This window comes from Phasianus colchicus, chromosome 7, assembly GCF_987193195.1.
Source record: "Phasianus colchicus chromosome 7, bPhaCol1.hap1.1, whole genome shotgun sequence".
In the NCBI taxonomy this organism is placed as follows: Eukaryota; Metazoa; Chordata; class Aves; order Galliformes; family Phasianidae; genus Phasianus; species Phasianus colchicus.
In genome coordinates this window covers 34,059,027-34,081,491 of record NC_143442.1, presented here as the reverse complement: position 1 = coordinate 34,081,491, position 22,465 = coordinate 34,059,027, and the positions used below count along the sequence as shown (strand labels likewise).

Here is a 22,465-nt window from a genome sequence, read left to right as displayed (position 1 = left end):
AGCCTTTCCTGAGCATAAGGCCATAATAAAGACTATGCACATATGTTAGTTTTGTGTTATGCATCACTGTGATATCTGGAAACCTTTGAAGACTTCAGTAGGTGTATCCCATTGCACTGATCACAAACCTGAAAAATAAACACAATTTTTTTAAGCTTGTTTTCCTTCCAACTTCAATTTCCTAGCTCCCACCTAGAGATAAATCTTACAGCACTCTGCCCTGGGTGGCAAACCACTAAGAGCTAGTGGAAGACAGATGGATATGCATGGAGGACTACCAGGAAAAGCTGCAGTGCTATAGCACACAGCAAGCAATACACCTGGATTCAGGAAGTCACATCAGCTCCTCTTACAGATCTAAGAACTGTTTCCTACCAAATAACACAGGGTACAAATATAACATACGTGCTGATCTACGAGGTTGTGTGCAGATGGGTGAAGCTTTGGAATTTTTGATTGCTCTTACTTTGGTCAAGAAAAACATGGCTAACGCTACAGTGCCTTTAAACCAAATCACTGCTGAAAAGAATGGAGTTATGCTGCTCTGGCAGAATGTGTGCTCTTAGATATTGTTCATAAGCCTGCTCTAGAAGCTGTATTTTCAAAGAAACCAAGCGCTTTCATAGCACTGTAAACCACACCTCAGTGAAATGCATTTTCAAAGTCCCACTGAGAAATAATTGCTTTTCTATTCTACGTAGAGACTTCTCTTCAACAAGATGTCACTGTGAATCACAGGCACTCCTTTTCCTGCAGTCTGTAAATCTGTATCCTTGCAATTACTGCAAGTTTGCTGCCATGGATTAAGCAGGATTAAGAAAGCCTCTCAGTGCAGTTTGTCCACCTGTGCCTTGATAACCATCTCAGCACACACACGACCAGTTATGTCATACTTGTATTCTGTTTGCAACGCACTTCACAGTAACCAAGTGAACACTGGGAGATGGATCACCCACACCAGGTTTTGTACAGGTCAGCAAAGGGAGAGGAGATAAAACCCAACCTAACAGCACAGGTTATCAGTCTCCAGCTGTTGTTATACGGGTGTCCCAAGGTATAAACAACAGCTGGACATCAACTACCTATTACAAGTCCCTCCGAGCTGCTTGGTACATCATCTCTTCCCCAAATTTCCTTAGAGATAGGGACAAAACAGTCCTGTTCAGATCCTCTCCCTTCCAATCTCATCGTTTCTGAAGAGATGCCATACTTTGGATAAAATACTCCCAAATAGGCACAAGACGTGGCCAGCTTTGAAAGACAAGATAAAAGATTCATCTGAAAGATGCATAATTCTTGAACTTGTGGGTCCTTTTGGAAATGCCAACTAAATTAACTCCTCTGCAGCTTGATTCTGTTCCAAAAACAAAGGAAAGATATCACAGCCCATGTAAAGAAATTCAGTTAAAAGCAAAAGACCTGCAGATGCACTTATAATAAACGTGCTTTTTATTAGATATATCTGGTATATCTTGGGTTAGATGTGGCCAGGGATTTATTTGTAGTTGTGTCAAATTGATTTGGTGCCTAATTTCCACACTACCTTTATCTCTTTACTCGTCTTTCTTTATGATTTCAATGCAATCCCCTGATTTTTATTCTTTTTTCATCATTAATAAAATGTAGAAGATTCCCAGCCTCTAAGTCCCTGCTGCTCAGCTCTGGATGTTGCTGCTGGATGCTTCATGTGTTAACATACAGCTGGCTTCATTCACAAGCCTCAATGCATTCTGCAGTGTAACAGGGCCAGATTCAGACCTGGTGCAAACAGCTGAGGCTCCATTCACACTACATGGAGCTCAGCCTTCTCGTGAGTGTGTCTTTCTATGGAAAGCCTTCAAGATCTACAGCAGATGGAAAAAAAAAAAACACGAGAAGTTCCCTCCTACTCCTTCCAACTTCAACAAGTTGCGTTTTTTTTTTTTTTTTTTCATTCATAAGCACCGGAGCTATTAATAAAATTTGCTGAATGAGAATGGTTAACCCCAAAAAGTGACACATACCTTACGTCCTGCCAGCCAACATGACAACAGTCAAAACAGAAATCGGCCTTTTGGTACATCAGCACGTAACGCTGTCTGCAGTTTCAAGAAAAAATATCAGACGACGTCCTATCAGCTGCAGACAGATGAGTCACTGGCAAGCTGGAGGCGAGCAGACCTAAAGTCACCTCCAGCCTGCAAAACACTTCCCGTCTTCAGTAAGAAGTGCCGGAGGATTCCGTCAATGAAGCGAAATGCCTGGCAAGCAGATGTGTGGTGTGAGCACACTGGGTTCCTGTCCTCTCCCAGGGCACTGGGGGTGGGGTGGTGAGGAGCAGGGGTCAAAGGGAAGGTGGGTTTCTCCTGCAAGATTTGCCCCTGAGCGCAAGAATGAATAACCAGCGCCACCAAAGGAAGACACTGGATGATACACAAATGATTGGGGCTTGGAAAGTGAGAAAGACTTGGTCTGGTTGGGTTTCTTTCTCTGATTTCATCAAGCAACTTGGAGCACAAGTCTTATAAGGAGAAACTGAGGGAACTGGGATTTACAGTCTGGAGAAGAGGAGGCTCGGGAGAGACCTTATGGCTCTACAGCTTCCCGAAAGGAGGTTGCAGTGAGGTGGGGGTCAGCCCCTCCTCCAATGTAAAAAAAAAAAGAGGGAAATTACTCCCTTTGCAACATTCCCCCTCTCTTATAGGCATTAAGGATGGCACAACCTCAGGCTGCTCCTTACCGTTAGACTCCAGTTGCACCCCATTGCTACCCAGGTCTCACCCCACCAGCATCTCAGCCCCACAGCAGTCATCCAGCTGCGGTGTTTTCAGGGTGGAGCAGGTAGGGCATAGCTCCCAGCTCCTGGAAAAACATCTCTGAAGGTTTGGCTGGCTGGCCAGCTTTCCAGCAGATCCACACCCAGATGTGGATGGGCAGAGCTTCAGGACAAACCAGTGCCCAACCTAAGGATGGGGGGGGGAGAAGCGCTGGAAGCTGGGCACACTGCTGGGCAAGAAATGAAACCTGGCATCTGCACCACAGCCAGGTGAGCTGAGAGTTGATGTAGGTGTCAACGTGCTGCTCACATGGCAAGCTTGCAGCTGTTGGCATAAGCCTGAATTTCTGCTGGGCTTTTGACGTGAAAGTTATTTCCTTTGGACAGCTTGCTGTGCTCAGAAGATATATCTGCCCAGGCAGGCGAGGAGGGGCCAGCAGTGAGGTGAGGGCATTACCCTCTCCAAAGGCTGGCAAGAGGGAGTAGGGCTGAGCAGCTCCACAGTCTACAGAAGAGGGAGAGGTTACGTATCAAAAGAGGAATGTGTGCTACCCTTCATTTAAAGCTTGAGACACAGGGAGGTATTTTTCTCACCCAGGGATGATTCCAAGTTCAAAAAAGCCAGATGCAATCCCTGGGTTTAAAACATGAATCAAATCTGAGTACTGGTGTTAGTGCAAAGGACCTCTTTTGGTAATCACATCCCAGATGGTTCAGCTCTACTTTGACCCTCTGGGAGTCACTAATTACCTCATGTATCTCCCATCCAAAGAACCTTCCTTATCACCTGGAGATGAGGGGACAAGGAGAACAGAATGAAAACGATCAAAATCAATTTCCTTTCCTGTAAAACGTTTCTGGTTTTAGAAGCTTTTGGTGGCTTTTTGCCATTGTGCAAGCAAAGCTGGGGAGGCTCACCATCCCCAACAAACCTTTTCCTTGCCATCTTGCAGCTTCTTGGGCTCTCGGTGAAGCTAAAGGCATTCAAAGAGCCCTACAGACCGGAGTTATGCTTCTCAGCATGTGGATTTGTTATCATTCCCCTCTTGGCTGAAGGGATTTCCCCACAAGGCTCAGGTGCCAAATGGATGAGTAAGGAGCAGGGTACTGGTTTCTCTGTTCCTGTTGTGGGGTTGTCTGGCCACACTGCCTCACGGGGGACACCTCTGGCCACAGGGTTGCAGAAGATGGGGTAAAAAAAAAAGTAACCACAGAGCATCTTTCACATGCACTGCTGGTCCCCCACAGCCACACCATGCCCTTTGCCAACGGAAAGGAAAAAAATCCATCTTTCTCCCTGTGAAAAGCATCATCTCATACAAAATTGTCTCTAACCAAACTACAATTTCTTGACCAAAAGAAAGCAAATATTGAGCTGGGTTTTTTCTTGTCCCTCAGCCAGGTGAGAAAGGGAGATTCCCTGTCTTAACTCAGCCCCTAGCATGGTGAGGGACTTGCCCTAAAGTTTTAATGGTGGTTCACACACATTGCCCAACGTTTCTACTTTCTAATAACACAAATACCTTGAGAGATGTAATGGTCATCTCTGTGTAGTGTTAACAACACCCAAAGAAGAATTCTGTATAGGAAGAGAGGCAGGGAATACTAGTGATGTAAAGCTTTACGCAAGGATAGAAGTACTTTATTAAATACCACGTGCCAAATGCTGTAGTGCCAATTGGCTCTGTGTGCTCCTTTGTCCATTTCTAAAGTTTCTTTAAGCCTTATTCAGGCCTTGTTTCAGGATATTCCAAGGAGATCTAAGATAGCAACACTTCTATTAAATATTTATAAAGACCATTAGAGTGTCAAGAAATTAATGTGCTTGTCCCAGTCCAGCAAAATACTTCTGGAGAACTTTTAAATAAAAAGGTATTTTGGTAAAGCAAATTTAAAAATCATTACTTCCTTTGTCCACAGCCTATTTTCATTAGCAGCTTATTCCCTATCTACAGCTCCATCAAATGACAGAATCTCCCCACTCAACTAGATGAGCTCCCAGCAAGGGATATGCATTTAAAGTGCCTTCAAATACCTTACAGTTAGCAGGACCCAAGCCAAGCTACTCCATACGATTGCCTTCCTTACTAATGTAATGGCAAAGCAGACCAGAGACTTCATGTCCCTGCTCCAGTTAAAACCAGAAAATAGACCAGACATATTTTGGATGCCATATATAACAATAACCATTTATCAGAGTTAAGGATCGGAGCCAAACCTATCAAGTCACTCGTGTCTCTTAATGTTTTTAACACTGAGGTCCTCTCATTTTAACTCCTAGCCTATTAGTAAGGTCACCACTTGCTTGCTGCAAGCCAGGTGTGAATCTCAACGTGGTTTTCAGCAGCAAATTTCAAGCAGCCATAAAGACATACCAAGATCAGACAGACCTCTCTGGAGCAGGAGGATTGATCCCACAAGGGGCAGTGGCCTTGAGCACAGCTGAAGGTTGGCCATCCCTGTAGTTAATAGCATAAGCATACGATCACTGCTCACTCACCTGGAGCACAGGTACATCTACTTAGTTTGTTTGAGCGTTCAGGTGGACACACAGACCTCTGTCTAGACATACATCCAAATAGGGCAGGTGGAGGCAACACACGTACAAGAAGAACGTGGGTGGCAGCAGGAGACAGCGAAGGGAGCAGTGTTCAACAGCACAGCAGATGGCTGGGCTTTCCGTTGTCTGACTGATGCCAGACAGCCTCAGGGGGATTTTACTTGGCAGACAGTCCTTCTCCTTGGTCTTGCTTGAGGCCACATCCTGTCACAAGCCTGCGTACCATTTGCTATCCGCTATCAATGCAGGCACGTATCAAGGAATCCATTTTAGCAGAGACCTGGCTGTAACGGATAACATAGGGATAAATGCATCAGACCCCTAAACTGTGCCCTTTCCTCAAAGGAAAATCTATGGATGCTTAACTAACTGGAGCCTCATCTCCTTGTTGAGGATTCAAGAGGAGAAATAGCACAGACAAAGCCAGACACAGGGCACAGCAGGTCAGACGGTCAGCTACATCCATCAGTACTAGATTTCCCAAAGGAATTCACACCAGCTCAAGTTATTTGAGGCTTTATGATCACAGAGAGAAAGGAGTTTGCAGTTGGAGGCTGCGACAAAAGAGAATCTTTCATTCTTGTCCCACATTCAAGCAGGACAGATGGTCTCACGCAACACTGAAAGCTCAGGCTGGGCAGATCTCAAACCATTGCTTAGCTGAGGATTTACCCATCAAGATACAACTTTACAGCAAACACTTCCTGGATCATTCCAGCAAAGCATCCATCCATCCAGATGGACATCTGCCTAGCCCACAGAGCTGTTCAAACAGCACTGCTGGAGAAGTGAGCATCCCAGAAGTCTCCAGTCAACTTTTTTTTAAACTTATTGTTAAGTCCTGAGTCTCCCAAATGCTTTATTTATAAAAAAAAAATGACTCTGCAATGCTGTGTCAGTGACCAAAGGAAATGGCAGGTCTCTTGCTAGTTAAAGTAATTACACAGCTTGTTTGTGAAAAAGTTCCCCTGCCAAAGGAAACAATTTTTAATAAATTTTCTTTAAGAGGCCACTTTTTAATAATCACTTTATAAAACAAGCTGGGAATACAGGCCCACTAAAATCAGATATAGAACTCAATATTGAAGTAAAAACAAACAGTGAGCAGAACGTGGTAAACCTTCCCCTTCTGTGTTCCAAGACCCCACAGAGCCGTCAAGCTGTGCGGTGCCTTGCTACGCTTTCAGGAGTTCCCATCCCCACTAAAACCTGGCTGCAGACTTACCTAAGAGCTGAACAAGCCAAGCTGTCCAATGTTAGCGAGCCATGTGGCTTCTTGCCAGATTAGCTGGGCCTTTAGCTCCCATCTCATTTCCCTTATTTTCTCCCAGCCTTTGCGTGTCTCGTTTTATTCTGAAAGAAGCAAAATGTGAAACGGTCCTTATGCACAAACTCAAGGCACCATCTACCACAGCGTGGCAAAAACACACACAAAACCCCAACTCATTGTTTCATGCTCATCTAGCAAATCTCCAAGAGTGCTGAGATACACCTGAGGACTCGTCACCAAATAGAAGCACAGATGTCTAGACAATAGTGAACAGATTTCCACTTGCCCCTCTGCTGGGATGGCCTGTGCAGGTGTACATATGCAATGCAACCTCAGCCTTGCTTCAGCACCTTGTATGGCTGTGTTGTGATTTCAATGGGGATAATTAGAGTAAGACAAACTCTAGAGTAGCAAAGGAGTTTATTTACTGACAAATATAGGGGATGTACGGTGGTGTGACTCCCCCCATTCTTTTCCTTCCCCTTTTATTAAGCCTCCCAATGCTTCATGCTACCAAAATCACCAGGTCATCTATCAACAGATGCTAGGGCAAAGCCATCCCACGTGAATCAGCCTCAACTACTGCCCATGAAAAAGTGCCAACGCACTGCATTTGCTTTAAACTCAAGCAGAGGGAAATTTTAAGCATAGACATATTCTTCTTCCATCCATCGCCCTACTTGTGTTTCAACAATACATGCTCATCCCATGAACACTGACATTGAGATTTTTTCCTGAACCCACATATTTCAGTTAATCTATCCATGCATGCATCTGTATGCTGATATAGGATAACCCTAGTTTCCCACTTTGAAAAATGTGAGCTGAGATGCTATAGCAGTCATCAAGAAAGCAAGCTTGGGGACCTGCACTTCCATAGATGCAGAGCTCATGGCAGGAGCTGATGCCCTCTACATGCACCTGAGACTCCAGGAGGAGCCATGCCTCCTTTGAAGTAGGCTTACAGCTGTGCAAATAATTACATTTTGGTTTGCTGGCCGAACATGAAAACACGATATTTTGTTTCAGATCCATCCAAAATGCATTAAATTTGAGTACACCAAAAAACAGGATTCATCCACTCCCTGTCTGGGGTCAAACAAAACATTGCATTCAGCCCAAAAAGATAAAATACTATTTTCAATGTACAGTTTTAGCCAGCAACGCTAAAATATACGTGACAGAAGCAAAACAGCTTCATCTGAAGGGCTTGCAAATCAGCATGCAAGTGCATGGCACTTTTCAGAATGCATCAGAGTGAAAATGTTGGCTTCAGTGCCTTCTGTAATGTAAGAGCTGGGATGAGGTGAGAACACACTTCTCACCTTCTCTTCGTGTGGGATTACTCTCTCCTGCTGCTAGAAGTGCTCCATCCACAGACAGAGTCCCTAATTGCAGTGACAGCACCTTTCTGAGCTCCGTTTGGCCAAGGAGAGCACAGGAGCCAGCGGGAGCCCAAGTAAGTGAGAACCTGGGAAAGGATCAGGGCTAGATGGGACAGGTGAAAGATGAGAGAATGAGAAAAAGCACTCTGTACTGCCTCACACTGCAAAAATCATTTCTCTTCCCTGGGCACTGCCATTATCCCAAATAACGGGCTGCATATAAGTCTCCTTAAAATAGACTGTCTATAAAGTGCAACTGGCATGCTTTGGCAAAGCAAAGCTGTACCTAACAGAGGACTGGTTGAAAAACGCTTGGCTGTTGCCAAGAATATTTCACCAAATCGGACCGGGCGACTGGCCAAGCTCTTGCTGTTCCAGATGTGTTAATGTTCAACTTCATTTGGGAGTGACTCAATGCAGAGCCACGCTCCAGGCTCAGCTCAGGGGGTGGAGGAAGCAAGCTGGTCCAACAGTGACATGCAGTCAGCAGGAGTCTATGTATTGTATTGAATGGCCCCAGACCCAGACCTGGCTGTGTTTGTACTCCCAGCACATGCTTCTTTTCCCTCACTGATGTTCTAGTGCTGCTTACAAAGCCAAGGAGACCTTCCCCAAACCTTCCTCTATTATCTCCTATATTTAGCTTGGAGATCTGAAATCAAATCTCTCCCACCTGAGTTCTTTTCTGTTTCATAGCATGGTGTTGTCCCCAAAATTAAATCCAATATTTTTCAGTTTCCGCAAACCTAAGTCAAAAAGTGAGAATGAGATTATTTAATTGCTTATCTTTCATTCAAATCAATTTTTTAATTCATATTGGAAATCGCTTCTCTTTTCTGTTGTTATATTTATAATTATCAATTGATCTGCCTTACATGTTCAAAAGAATGAAGAAGGGACATCATGGAAGCCCACACTAAAAAACCTCAGGGGCATGGCTGTTTAGAAATTGGTGATCTAAGGTCTAACTCTGCCATCCAGCTCCTGATGGTAGTTGAGGAATGGAGAGAAATAGTCCTGTACTCAACAGGGCCCAAGGCAAACGTGATGTATTAGAGAAGCAGAAGGAACAAGATGGAAGATAAGGCTCAACTGAAAGAGGTCAGGAAAGAAGCCGTGACTCCAGACAGCAGCTCAACTGTCCTTTGGGCAGCAGTTACCCTAGTTTACAATGCCAGCAGGAGCTCTAAGCCCAAATTTTGTGCTGCTGAAGGGATGTGAGGCTGAGTTTGCATTCAGATTTTCACTTTGTCCAAATACGACAGGCTGATCTTGCCATCATGATGCATACTGGGGTGTGCTTCACTCCTTTAACTGAAAGTCCAATCAAGTCTAACAGCAACAAACACCATAGAAGTAAATGTGCCTGTGGTTCTTGGAAACCTAGCAGAGTTAAACTTCCCAACAGCATAACACAAGCAACTAGGAGATTATTCAATGCGTTGTGGTGTTTATTAATATTAGATCACCCATACTCACTGGCTGCTTTTCTCTTCTGAGCAGCCAGAGATTTACTTCCTTCCAGATGATTTCTCCCTTTGTTAGTCAGAAGAGACCTACATGAAAGTCACCTTCTGGAAAAATACAGTAAAAGGAAAAAGCCCAATCCTTAAATTGCTCCTTCCCAGCAGTCTGAGTTAATCGCTTTTAAGAGAGAAGCAGAATAGCTCAGACAAGGCTTCCTTTCTGTCACAGAAGAGGCAAGACAAACTTAAAACTGCATTTGCATCCTCTTCTAGACAGAAGGTTGCTTTTCTTCTCCAACCAAGATATATACCTGGCCTGCCTTAAGGGACCCAGTGGTGATACTGTCATACTTCAGCCTTCTGAAAAAAAAATCCACATTGCTTTTCCTAGTGTATCAAGGCAGACTACATCCCCAAGTCAACCACTTGAGTCACTGCTTAGCCTTTGAAAACCCAGGAGGAGCTGCAGATGACAACACCTGACCGCAGCCTGCCAGCACTGTTACTTCTGATGGTTTGCAATGTCTTCAGCAGTGGAACTGCTGATCAGTTTTCTGCTAAACAAGGTGAAAGTCCTATACTGCCTATTTACAGCTTCCTCCATAAACCCTGCTTCTGTCAGGGCTCGAGAAGAGGGCCTTCCATCAACATCAGCACAAGTTGGATCAGGCCTGAAGCAGCTACAAATGTAAGCTTTCTTTACTTCTAACAGGACTTGGGAGATCCTATGCATGGAATTTTGCACTTCTGGATCCAAGCTCATCAGCCTCGCTCTCCATTTCTGGAAGCTTTCAGAAATGTTCAGCCTTTCTAGGGCTTGCATTCATGTAAGTTATCTTTACATCCAGATGCTAAAGAAATAAGCACCATAAATAAATAAATTTGCAAATTTTATTTCGCTTCAGCATGTTATTCACTTTTAAGTGGCTCAGACAGCAGAAGGCTGTAATCACAATTATGATATACTCCCCTCAACTGATAGATCACAGCTCTCATTTTTATTAGGTTGACTAAACCATTTGCAGGCGATTTCACTTTATTAAGGCAGGAAATCTGCCAGCACACGTCTGGGTTCACAGTGAAAGCAGCATGTCCATGTCATGTATTTACATAGGGCCTGTGAGCCTGGTGAAGCTTGGAAAGGAGTCTTTCCAAGGACTCCATGGATTTTGAGCTCAGCACATGAGAAAACTACTGCCATTCATGTTCTTGGAACATCTCTTTTCCATACTATCAATCACAGAGAAACAGTTATTTGGCCCATCCGCAGCACTGTAGCTGAAGGTTCATCACCACCTTCCTGACTGTTTCCTTCTACACCAGTGACAATTAAATATAACTAGAACATCATAATCCTCGGAAGTGTAATTACTGCCTTTCACAAAGCAAGAGTTCCATCACAGCCCTCAGATCAAGGGGGTTCATTTTACACACCCAAGAAAGTTCAGGCTGCCATCCAAAAAGGTGACCCATGCACAGTAGTGCATTTCCATTAATGCCTAACACGATGAAGTTATGGCTAATACAGTGTTTCCATAAGGACTCCCTATAACCACTCTCCATAAACACAAAGATGAATCACTCTGCAAAATGAGACGCTGCAGTGTAAACACAGTGAAGTTTGTGTGAAGATGTACAGGAAGGTCATACACAGCTGATAATTACTGTGTGTTAATCAGAGATGCATTTATTCTCACAAATAGCCTATTTCACCTTACTGTAATGTGAGTGGGCATGTCTATTCATATGAATACTGGCAGAATATGATCCTAAATGTATTATTTACAGTAAGTGGATACTTCAAAGAGTGATTTTTCTTCATTTCAAATTGTCATTAAAAAATCCCATCATAAACTAATAATGCTGATAACTCCCCAAGTACTAAAAGTGGGATTCTCACCTCCATTTAAATGGGATTTCTGTGTGTAAGCAAATAGAAAGACAGAAGAGGAGTTTTGTTCCTTGATCTGTTGGTCAGACAGCAAGAAGCAAAACAATGCATCAGTTCAGATTAAGGCTGGAATCTGGATTGCAGAATGCAGGAAAGCATGTGTAGAATGGAGAAGGGAACAGAAGACACCAGGTTGAGGGTCTGCTGCACAGCCAAAGCTATCTACAGACTTCTCTGCTACAAGTAGAGCTCAAGCAAGACATCAGATGTCTCCATTAAATCTTAAAGCACGAGAGCTCTGACGTAGTCAAACTATTTGTAAGGTAGCAGAAGCTCCTGGTCTCATTGGATCAGTGGATCATGGTGTCATTTTGATGTGTTTGGAGAACGTTTATTGTGAAAATTTAAATAGAGAAGCTTGATGTCATTTTGTCCTCATAAGGACCTCCAGGGTCAATCCTTCCCACATTTTATAACATAAGGGGTCTGGATTTGCAGTTAATTCCCATCAGTCCAAGAAGCAATTTATAGAACTCAAGATATGTAGGATCTCAATACGTGTAGTCAAGCTATAAGCTGCTTATAGCAAAAGCATGCTCTACTGCACACACAGTCTGTTAATCAGGACACTCCAAATGATATGTTACCTTGATGATTAATAAAAGGCACTTAACCTTTCTTTGATTCACAGACCTGCAGAAACACTACGTCCTCAATTTCATAAAAGACATAGCCTGATGTGCAACACCTTCAGGATATCTCGATAGGCAAGAGGGAATATTTTTGGGCAGGAATCATAGTTCTTCTCTGACTGCTAACATCTGTTTGCTAAAGCCTACAGAACTTCCCTGGAGTTTTGAGGTTTAAAAACATTGCTTGAAGATGACATACTAAATATTACGAAAATGTGCTTTATGATCCACACCCAAAACCCCCCAAAGAACATTTCATATTTTCAGACTTCGGTCAACAAAACTTTTTTGGACTGTTTTTAGTTCCTTAAATGATGGGTGTTAAATTAAAAATGAGCCCATGTACCAGAGTTAAGAGGGACCTAGACAGCCATAAACCCACAAGGCCAACTTTGAACTAGATTATGATGGGAAAACAGTGGTTACATCCAACACCACCACCCTATTGGGAACTGGAATCACTTGTAAACACACTTGGAGTCACCACGTATAGGTAAACAAACATTAGAAGGATATTTCCCATCACAGATACCCTTGAAAGGTCTACAGTGGCGTGGTATACTTCAGTAAGCTGTCATCATTCAGATGAGTGCTTAATTCAATTTTCAGTCTAATGAGTTGATAGCACATTGCTGACTTCCTGCAGCCATCACTTCTCCTAGATTGGGATTTACTGACACTGACCTTCCTACTGTTTTTCTGTACCAAATTTGCTACGTTTTCTCATTCTCCTCCTTCCCCCAAACTCAATCCTCTCCACACCTGTGACATGGTAGCTTCTCCCACAACCCCTCCATCCCACATTTGCTTTTCCTCACTGAATGTCTTGCTCAGATCAGTGAATCAGCCATTCCAAAGCTCCCAAGTAGGAACTTGCATGCCTACAAATCCAGGATTGTGCAGGTCCTAGTGAAGAAGGAGGCCTCTGCCTGTGCTAGAGAAGTAGCCAGAGAAAGGTACTCCCTCCTGTCAATAAAACAGGGCACGAAAGAAATAGGCATGCACATCTATTTAGATGCAGGTAATTCCTTCTTTGGAAAGATGCATAAAGATACACACTCCTAGGCATATTAAGGAGAAGATGTCCAAGTATGTTTTGAATCTAGCCCTCATCTTCTGAAAAACAAAGCCCAGGATGCAGAGGCTAAAAATATAAATGGCTCATAATCCTCTCATCCCAGGCTAACTCCACAGAACTGCAGCTGGCATTCCAGCCTTAGCCTATTGAAAGGGAAAGTTTTGCCTGTCTTGGAGGACTGGCTTAATCATAGGTCAGAACACAAGACCATCCAAGCCCAGCAACCTCTCCCCAAGAGCCAGCTACATAAGCAAGCACATGAGGACAGGCATTTAGCACCACCTCCCACTATTCTCTAAGTTTTTTTGGCTCAGAATTCCTGAGCCTTTGTTTTTAGCAACTCCCAAGAAACCTTCTTTCCAGCAATTTCTAACACCTTCTTTGGATTTCAGTAGTTGTCTGGCAATGACTTCCACACTTGACTCATGTGTTATGACAAGATATCTCCTCTCACTCATTGAGAGGAATTTAACTAATAATTTGATGTCTCTACTGTTGGAACCATAAGCAAACAAGCCTTTCTTACTGACCTTCTCATTGCAGGTCATGCAGCTAAAGAGTTTCTTCTTGTTCATCTCTCCCACAATTAAAGTAGTAACACTTCTACCTCCTGCACAAAAGGCATTTCAGAACATGTGCCTATTTTGTCTCTCTATATTATTTTACTCTCCAGTTTTGTATGCAGTCCTGAAGTGAAGGATGTACTGAGGACCTACACATTGCCACAGGCTCATTTTCTTTCTTTCCTTATCCAAGTAATTCCTCGATGTAATTTAACTTTTTCTTCCCCCAGCTGACTTTATTTGCACATGATCACCTACCTTGGGCAGGACTTTTAGGGACATGGTTAAAGGGCAATATCAGTGGTAGGTGAATAGTTGGACTAAATGATCTTAGAGGTCTTCTCCAACCTTAATGATTCCATGATCTATTTTGCCTAAGAAAATGGCTTTCAAAACATTCTCACTCATTAGATGCAAGACTTGCATGCGTGATGAAATAAAAGGTCACAGAGGGAAAACGCCCATATCAACCAAGGCAGTATGGTACTCTAAAGTGATGGTTCCTCTCCAAGCTCAGGATTTAAGAGAGGAAGCCTAATTTATCATCTCAAGACCTAGATGTGAAAATAGTCAGAGCAGTCAGACACCATCCAAAGGACAGAGCACTACTTCAACCCTTTAAGCAGGCAATGAGCAAACATCAGCTTGGCTGTAATGTATGTTTATATATGTATAATATATATGTTTATATATACGCTGACTTTTTTTTTTCCTTCTAAAGTTGATTTGAACTTTATTTTTAGGGCAGCAGACAGCCACAGATGAGAAGGCCTGTTCTTTGGCTGGGATCCAGCTGTGCACATTTTCAGAATCTGAAATGCTGATGAGCCTAGCTCTATTACAGAGAACTCCATACCACTCCGCTGTGCCAGCTCCCTGAAACAGCAGCCAAAGAGCACTTAACGTAACACTGTTCATAAAAGATGAAAGGAGAGTTAAAACACCTTCTAAAGCATCTCTCCAAAATCACTTTCAGGATCCAATGGGCTAGAAACTAACGTATCCGAGCTTGGCAGCAGGGAGGTATTAACATTTGTAGGTGGTAAAGACAGATCAGAACCAGACCCTTAATGAAGTCAGCTCACGCTGGTACAGCTCAACATCATCTCTAGTGCTCTGCAGGGTTTCTCACATAATGATGTCTCAGCAATCTTCATACCAGACCTAAGTACTATGGTCTACCTAGACAGAGCAGCTAGTTAAGTACTGGGCTGAGGTCCTTGCTTAGCTCTCAGCTCTGCTGTAGGCATGCCCTTTGGGCACTGATCTCCGCAGGTATTTTGCACACCTTTGTCTTTTCACGTTTGAGGCAGGCTCTACAAGTGTGGATCTTAGATTTGCCTGGAGTTTCCATGCTGTAAAATGGACCCAATTTCTCTTATTCTCCTCCAATTCTCTCTTGACCTTGCCCATTTGCAGCAAAACTTTTCAAGTAGGAAGTACACTCAAGTCTTAGACTTCCATATCAGCTCAGCTACCAAGAAAGAAATCACCAATATGTTCAGAATGCAGTAATTATTTAACAATAGGAAGCAACATAAAGCAATAACTTAATCTAGCACAGATAGTCAAAATAAAACATGGTGTTCTAAGTAAACAAACCATTCTTGCTCCTGTTTTGAAACTTCTGAAATCCGTTCTGTTATTAAGCCCATTTGTTACTGTTTCTTATTGCCAGTTATTTTCCTAAGCATTCATTTGGTGAATGCCAAAACCCATCACTCCTTCCTATTCAGCACTAAAGTCTAAGCACAATGCTTGAGTATTTTCAGTCTGTTTTGACTCTTTACATTTGCTCAACTGATAAATAAACACTACAGCAAGTTAAAAATTCAGAACAAGAACAGTTTATTAAAAAAAGACTCCACAATGTGAATTTTAAAGGAAAAATCATTACCATTTTGACTAGATTCCATCAAAGAGAGGAAAACAAGCACCCTACAGAAGTGGGCTCCCTTATGCCAACAATAGAAAAGTTCTGATAGCATGTCAGTGACCATCTTCCACTCCCAGTCAGTACCTATTTCCCATATCCTTTTCCCTATCAGAATAAACTGGACCAGTTTGATGTCAGTGCCTTCAGTTCTGGCAGCCCACGTAGAAGTGACTGAACCAACACCAAATGGATGCCTTTAAAGACTGCTGAGCACACAGCCAGCTCTGTGGTTCTTCATCCTCACTCCTAAACCCCCGCAAATAACAAATCCTGCTGTAACCAGAACAACAGATAGAAGGGGAAAAAGAAATCCTTCGGCTTTCCTGGCTATGCTGCATATAAGTAGACAACTTCCCCATTATCTGACATTGGAAAGCCTGGGTACCAGGTCACTGCTGGCCTTCACAGCTCTAAAAAGCTGCACAGCACCTAAGTTATAGAAATCTTCCAGGTACTAATTAATGTACTTTCCTTTCTCTATTCATCTGTTACATCTGAACAATCTTGCTTTCAATTCTGATTTGTCAGGACCTCAAGTGATGCAATGCTTGTTGTCTGTAAGTAAGACAGCTAAATTTTCCCCAAGGGGATCAGCCTCCCCCCAAAAAAACATCTGATTTGAAAAGTGAGCAAACAAATCTTTTTCAGCTAAGTGTTGAGCATATTCCTCTTAACTCAGTGCTTTTGAACACGTTGGCTTCCCTAGCTGCCCTCACAGTTTTCATCCATGAGACTAAGCACCACAAAGCATGCTTGGTTCAGCCATACAGACTGCTTCATCTCCAGCTCATCCTCAGTCTCTTAAGGTAAGACTGCCTGAGTTCCCTGCAAGGCACAGGGATGGAGAAGGTAGGCAGCTTCCATCAGCTGTACTCCTGAAACAGGAGGGACCAACATCCTACAAACCAACTGCAGACACTCAGCTTCAGGTTAGCTCTTCCGCAGCTCACATACAATACACTGAATGCATTCACTGTAATTGAACACTGCTGCTTCAGCTTAGCATGTAATTACATACCTAAGAGGCCACAGAAAAGGAGGGGGTTACCTTCTTGCACCCACAGGGAGAAGAGCCCATTTCTTTCACTAAGTTACAGCAGCAGGTTTGGCTGTTTTACTAATAATATCTTCCCAAACTCCATTTCCAGTCCTATTGACAGGAATTCCTGAAACTTCACCCCAGTACCAAGACAGCCATCAAGCACAATAAATATTAACTTTAATAAAATCTAAAAACTGGGTCTGTCTAGACAGGAAAGGATGAGTAATCAAGCTCTCCAATCAATCCAGCTGCACAGGTTTGTGAGGGTATTTGTTTTAGCCAGCATCCCACTTCTTACTGGCAAGTCCTACCTTATTGCTGATACTCCTATTATTCAGCTTAATTTTCTAACTTCAGGCTTATAAGACCCCTTATGAGAGGTCTTGTCACTTTCAACTGGCAACGCCTTCCAGCTTTGCACAGCTCCCATTTCTGCTGGGCCAGAGAACAGAGAAAACCTTTATAAATAGTTAAACTCCAATCTGATGGCCTGTCTAAACACATCCCTTGTGCAAAAGTAATCCTATTGAAGTCCATAGGGCCATCACATGAATAAGCCCATGCATTTAAACACTTTGTGCAATTACAAATCTAAGATAGCCACGAATGATACTTAAAAACAACAAGCAGTGATCTTTAACTCCCACCTATCAGTGCTGGGGAGAGCTGGGTAGTAGTAGAAGTCACTAATGAGTTTTGTGAGATCAGTAAATTGATGAGACTTGGCTAAAATGGCAAGTTGGGCTCTGCTTTGAATCACTGGTGGCCAGAGGCCCCAGGCTACTGAAGGAAGGGGTTTTCAGCTGACAGCAGTGCATTATCAAGGTCTTTTCAGTTTTACAAGTCTGCTCATGTTGAACACTAATTGGTATATATATGCAGTGCATGCATTATAACCTAAAAGCCATATTCTAAATGGACAAGGCAAAGGAAAATTACTGTTGTCAGAGGTAGCCACGTCAGAGGAAGGTCATGCAGCGTGGCTGTGCTCTTCCTCACTAATTCAGATTTTAAGTCGTTAGGGCTCTCAGCGTGACAGCCATTAAGATGCAACCAAAACAGACCGAGCAAAAACAAGGAGCTAAATGAGTGTAAGGCATGAATTGCTCTTTGTACGGAAAATGAGAATTTTAAGTAGTTACTGAATTCCTTGGACTAAGTTTAGCGCTGCAGTCAGGAACCCTGTGCCACGCTTCGGTCTGCAGGAGCTGTTTCTACACATAGGATTTCATATATGAGATTAGCTAGATCACCCAAAGTCATTAACTGCTCTTCTCTTGGAAGCAGTGTGCTCTAATACTTCAAAACTCAGCAAAACATCCTCTAAGGGCAAAGGGAGCCTCAGCTTGAAAACACTCAAGCAAAAACTCAGTATTTTTTAAGTAACTTTAGTAGTCTCATGGCACATGGCACGTGAGATTTTAATCTGCTGGACACCGTTTCCAAATTTCACCTAAGTCACCCCATTTGTGGCCATCTTTGTTGGCTCTCTCCAGCTACAGACAGAAAACATTGGTCTGAAAGAAATAGGCAATGCTTCCAGGACTGCTAAAACACCTCCTCAGATCAAAAGGCTCAGCAGCTTCCAACAGCTTTGGTTCCCAGAAAGAGACTGTCTCAGAGTGGGTGGCCATTTGGTAGAAATGCTCAGAAAGTGAAACCATTGCAATTCTCTTCACAGAAACATATCTATATGTTTACACTACATCATACAGGAACTCTTATGTAAGATGATGATCTTTCAAGGGTCTTTTCCAACCTAAATGATCATATGACCCTACGAGTTCCAACACTTTTCCCCTATTATTTCCAACACTTTTCCCCTATTATTTGTGGAATCAGACTACTCAGTATCTGCAGATATTTGGGCAGCATCCCAGTTCCCCAGACTTTCAGTACAACGAAGCCTTTGTCTGAGAATTCATTACCAAGTTGATTATTAATTGTACATAACACGCAGCAGTGCCAGTCACTCAGCTGAGGTGTAGAACAGTAACCAAGGGCAGAGGTGATGAATTGCAGCTCCCTTCCCTCTCTCACATCCAAGCTGTCTGACAAGCATGAAAAACCCACAAGCAAATTCATATTTGCCCACCTATCTACCTAGTGGGCTTCAGCACACGGTGGGATAATATTGCACTTGCCAACTACCAGTTTGGCTGGTTGCTTTTCTTCACAGTATTCCACATTCTCCTTTTAGCTCCTTTGGAGGAGTTCAGTTTGCTCTCTGGAAAGGATTTTGGCTCTGATAAACAGAGGAAAGAGTGATAAAGCTCATCTCTGTCTTTATCTGATGCTTACGTGTCTCAGTCTGCGGTAGGTTTGAAGCCAGTGAATTGTTTTGTATAGCAAAGGTGTTGGGTTTTTTTTTTTAGCCATGGCAGTTTTTGGCTCTACTTGAGTGGGATTCAAGATGAGAATAGCTAGCAGAAATGAATGGTCAGATAAAAAGCTTTCTCTGGAGTGTTTCCAATACTGCCACCTATGCAGACTGAACCCTGGCACAAAATCTGGAAAAATAGCTGGCTTGGATTTCTCATGTTTCCTTAGCACTGTGGGAAGCCTATAACTATAGCAAGTACTATTATCGTTTCTGCTTTAAATATAGCATCCAGCCCAGTTTAGTTTTGTCTGTAGTGATAACCGACAGCTCAAAATGTATGCTTATACACCAGCTTTGGCAAGGAGAATACCTGTTAGATGTAAAGGATGTCACACCACAGGTGTGAAAGCCAGCACCAACATTCAGCTGACATCTTCATTAGTCAGTGGCTCCCACAAAAGCTAACAAACCTACAGCATACGTTACCCTACAGACTGCCCACTATACTTCTGATGTCTTCCCAGACAAATGGCATTGTAACCATTGAGCCAGATGCTCCAGTTGTGGCACTTTAAGAATTGTTGCTACTGTTTCTGCATCTTCTTCCCCCATGCGTATATACATCATGTAGCTTTCTTTAGGGAGATCCTCTTCAAAAAAAAAAATGTGGTCAATGCAAGGAGCAGCTTATTCCTCACCACTCAGAGCAAGAGGCTTGATAAAAAACAGTTCATTTATGGTTTCATTTTATTCCAGTGGCTTTTTATGCCATGTCCCTAGATAACACTACAGTAAGGGCTGCCTGGTCTCATGCTTACTATATCAAATAGATGAGATTGACACCTCTGCTGCTTCCAACATCTGATCTGTGGTATCCTGTGTGTTCAAGGACAAACAGCCACAGTGATGCAAGAGAAGTTTTCAAGGTAACTAAAGAGAATTAAAAGGGCCCATGTGGGGAATGGGACACATTGGCTTCACTGAGTGCACCAAGCTTTATGGAGCAGAAATATACATGTGGAAGCAGTAATATACACTGAAATACTGAGAAAGTGGACCTGGAGTGATGCCTACATGACAGCATGGATGAAGTGGTATCTTACTAAGGGCACTGAGGTATCCACATGTAGATTAGGGCAATAGGGCCAGTGCTGGACCATTGCTGTGGTCTGAAGGTGAGCTGGGGAGGCAAGTACACAAAGTCAACTACATCTTGACTTTCTAAATATAAGCACAATCAATATTTTAATCAGAGACTAGACTGGGAAGCAAGGGAAATGAAAGGTACATTGCACAGAGGCACAATTTCCATCACTTAAACCACACATTTCAAAGCAAGCGTTAAAAATAGGCAGTTCAGACCCACACAAATCTAGCTCCAGAGTTGGATGAGTAAAACTGGAACTAGGTTTCCAGTTCAGTCCGCTAAGGTTACACATCTAAACGGACTGAGGCTTGTGCTAAAGCAAGGCAGTATTTATACAAAGAGTTTGGGTTCAAACTTCTTGAGTTTAAAGGTGAAAAGCTGGCTGCTGGGTTAGACTCACAGCTCTTTACATAGTATAGGTAGCATAAGAGGGATCTGCCCAATGACCCTCCCTAGAAGCATGCAGAAAGAAATGATACATATGAAACCTCAAGAAGGTCTCCAGTTTCAACACGTGCATTATATTGATATATTGAGACATCTACCAACTATTTCAGCTTTCCCCAAAAACGCACCATGAAAGTGATTACAGCTGACAAGATCTCTCCATCATCTTTTCAACAGCACAGTCACGGCTGATGTTTTTGTCTACACTTAACATGCAGAGCAAGGCTCACTGATAGGTTCTGGTGACCTTGCACTGCTCTGGCACTGTACAAGTGTTAATAGCACTGCTGTAACACCTCCTTGCTAATGGAGAGAAAACAGCCAAAATACACTGCTAGGCTTGCTAAGATTACGTTGCACAGAAAAAAAAGGAATGGAAACTTGCTGGATAATGAAAAAAGTTCATGATTAATAGGAAAAAAGCAGTAAAAAAAAAGTCAATATTAGATAACCAAATCAACTACAGAACTGAAATATCAAGTTATCAGCACCGCAAGTTTATCTTTGATAGAAAAGAATAATTGCTGGAAGTTATTGGCTGAGCAGCTGCTGATGAAGTCAGGCACCTGTAGGCACCTAATGTGTTTAGAAATTGTGGAACAAAAGGACCAAGTTAAGAGCTTTAGAATGGCTGGGGTTGGAAAGGACTTTAAGGATCATTGAGCTCCTAGTCTTATCATGATCAGACTGTGTAAAAAAAGTCAACTCTCCTCCTTGTAAGCTCCCTTCAAGTACTGGAAGGCCACTCTGAGGTCTCCCCTGAGCCTCCTCTTCTCCAAGAGCTACTCCAGGTCCATAAAGCAACACTTTTTTTTTTTTGTTTCAGGGCTATTTTTCTGAAAAATACATGCAACTTTTAAAGGCTCTCCATGACTTAGACTAGTTGATTCTTAATACATCTGCAGTTTTGGTCTTGTTGTATGAATACTTAGAGAAAAGTTAGTTCACTTTGCTCATCAGCACTTCAGAACCTTTTCCCAAAGAACACAGTTGCTTTGGAGTTCTGTGTCTAATCTAAAGGTCAGTGAATGTTAGGCATATCACAGCTAAAAATAAACTCTAAGCATGGCCCACAGCTCAAAAAAATCCCTAGAAACAAGGTAGGGGAAAGAATAAGCCCTCCATGAAGAAAACTGGCTGTACACAGAGACATGGTGAGATGCTACAAAGATTAGAGCTAGAAAGCTTACAGCATATCCTCTTCCCCACCAGCAATACAGAAATACCCATATATTTCCATGTGTGCAGCTGCATGAATTCTTATGCAAAGAGAAACAGGAAAAAACTGATCAACTCTCAAATAAGCAGGCCTCGCAGCTGCTCACAACCATACTTTACAGCACCATCAGTGCATTATAGCAGATGCAGGCAATAAGCAGAAATAACATCCAAAATGCCTACAAGCAAAAGAAACCACAACCGTTTCCATTTACTGACCTCTGGCTATTCAGCACATCTGAAATATTGCTGGTCATCAGGATTCACAGTTGTTTTACAGCTCCTTAATTTATAAAGAGCTCAGCAAGATGTGAAAGCGGTCAAGGATTTATCAAAGACTTATACAGTAATCTTTCATCACTAGCCTCTCAACAGCTGGTTTTATATACCTTCATAGATCTTCCCTTTGTCCCACGGAAGTCATTGAACACTATGTTAACTAACAGTTGCTCTTTTATTAGTCTAAAATGACTCCATGCTTATGTGCTACCAAATGGATGTGGAATTGATAACTAGCCCACCTCAACACCTTCAGCAGGTTTCACCATAGCACCTGCCTTTCAGAACCCCATTCCCCACCACCATGCCCAGCATGGAAAAGGGGAAGGTCCAAGCAGCTGGCTGCCCTGCAGCAGCAATCAGACAGGGAGTGACAGCAGAATCTCCCCCAGCATCCACATCCCTGTCTGCAG

At 42.8% G+C, this 22,465-nt stretch overlaps 1 long non-coding RNA gene across 2 annotated transcripts in view; it reads right to left on the bottom strand.

Moving 5' to 3' along the window:
• Window positions 1–22,465, bottom strand: part of LOC116235996 (uncharacterized) — a 67,189-nt gene that overhangs the window by 20,890 nt on the left and 23,834 nt on the right. Inside the window, exons 4-5 of one of the 2 annotated variants that reach the window (XR_016468047.1) lie at window positions 6,541–6,668; window positions 4,640–5,599 (exon numbers count right to left, since the gene is read on the bottom strand). This is a non-coding gene — a long non-coding RNA (uncharacterized LOC116235996). Of the gene's footprint in view, window positions 1–4,639; window positions 5,600–6,540; window positions 6,669–22,465 lie in introns of those variants that run through there. The other variant, XR_016468048.1, reaches the window with a different exon arrangement.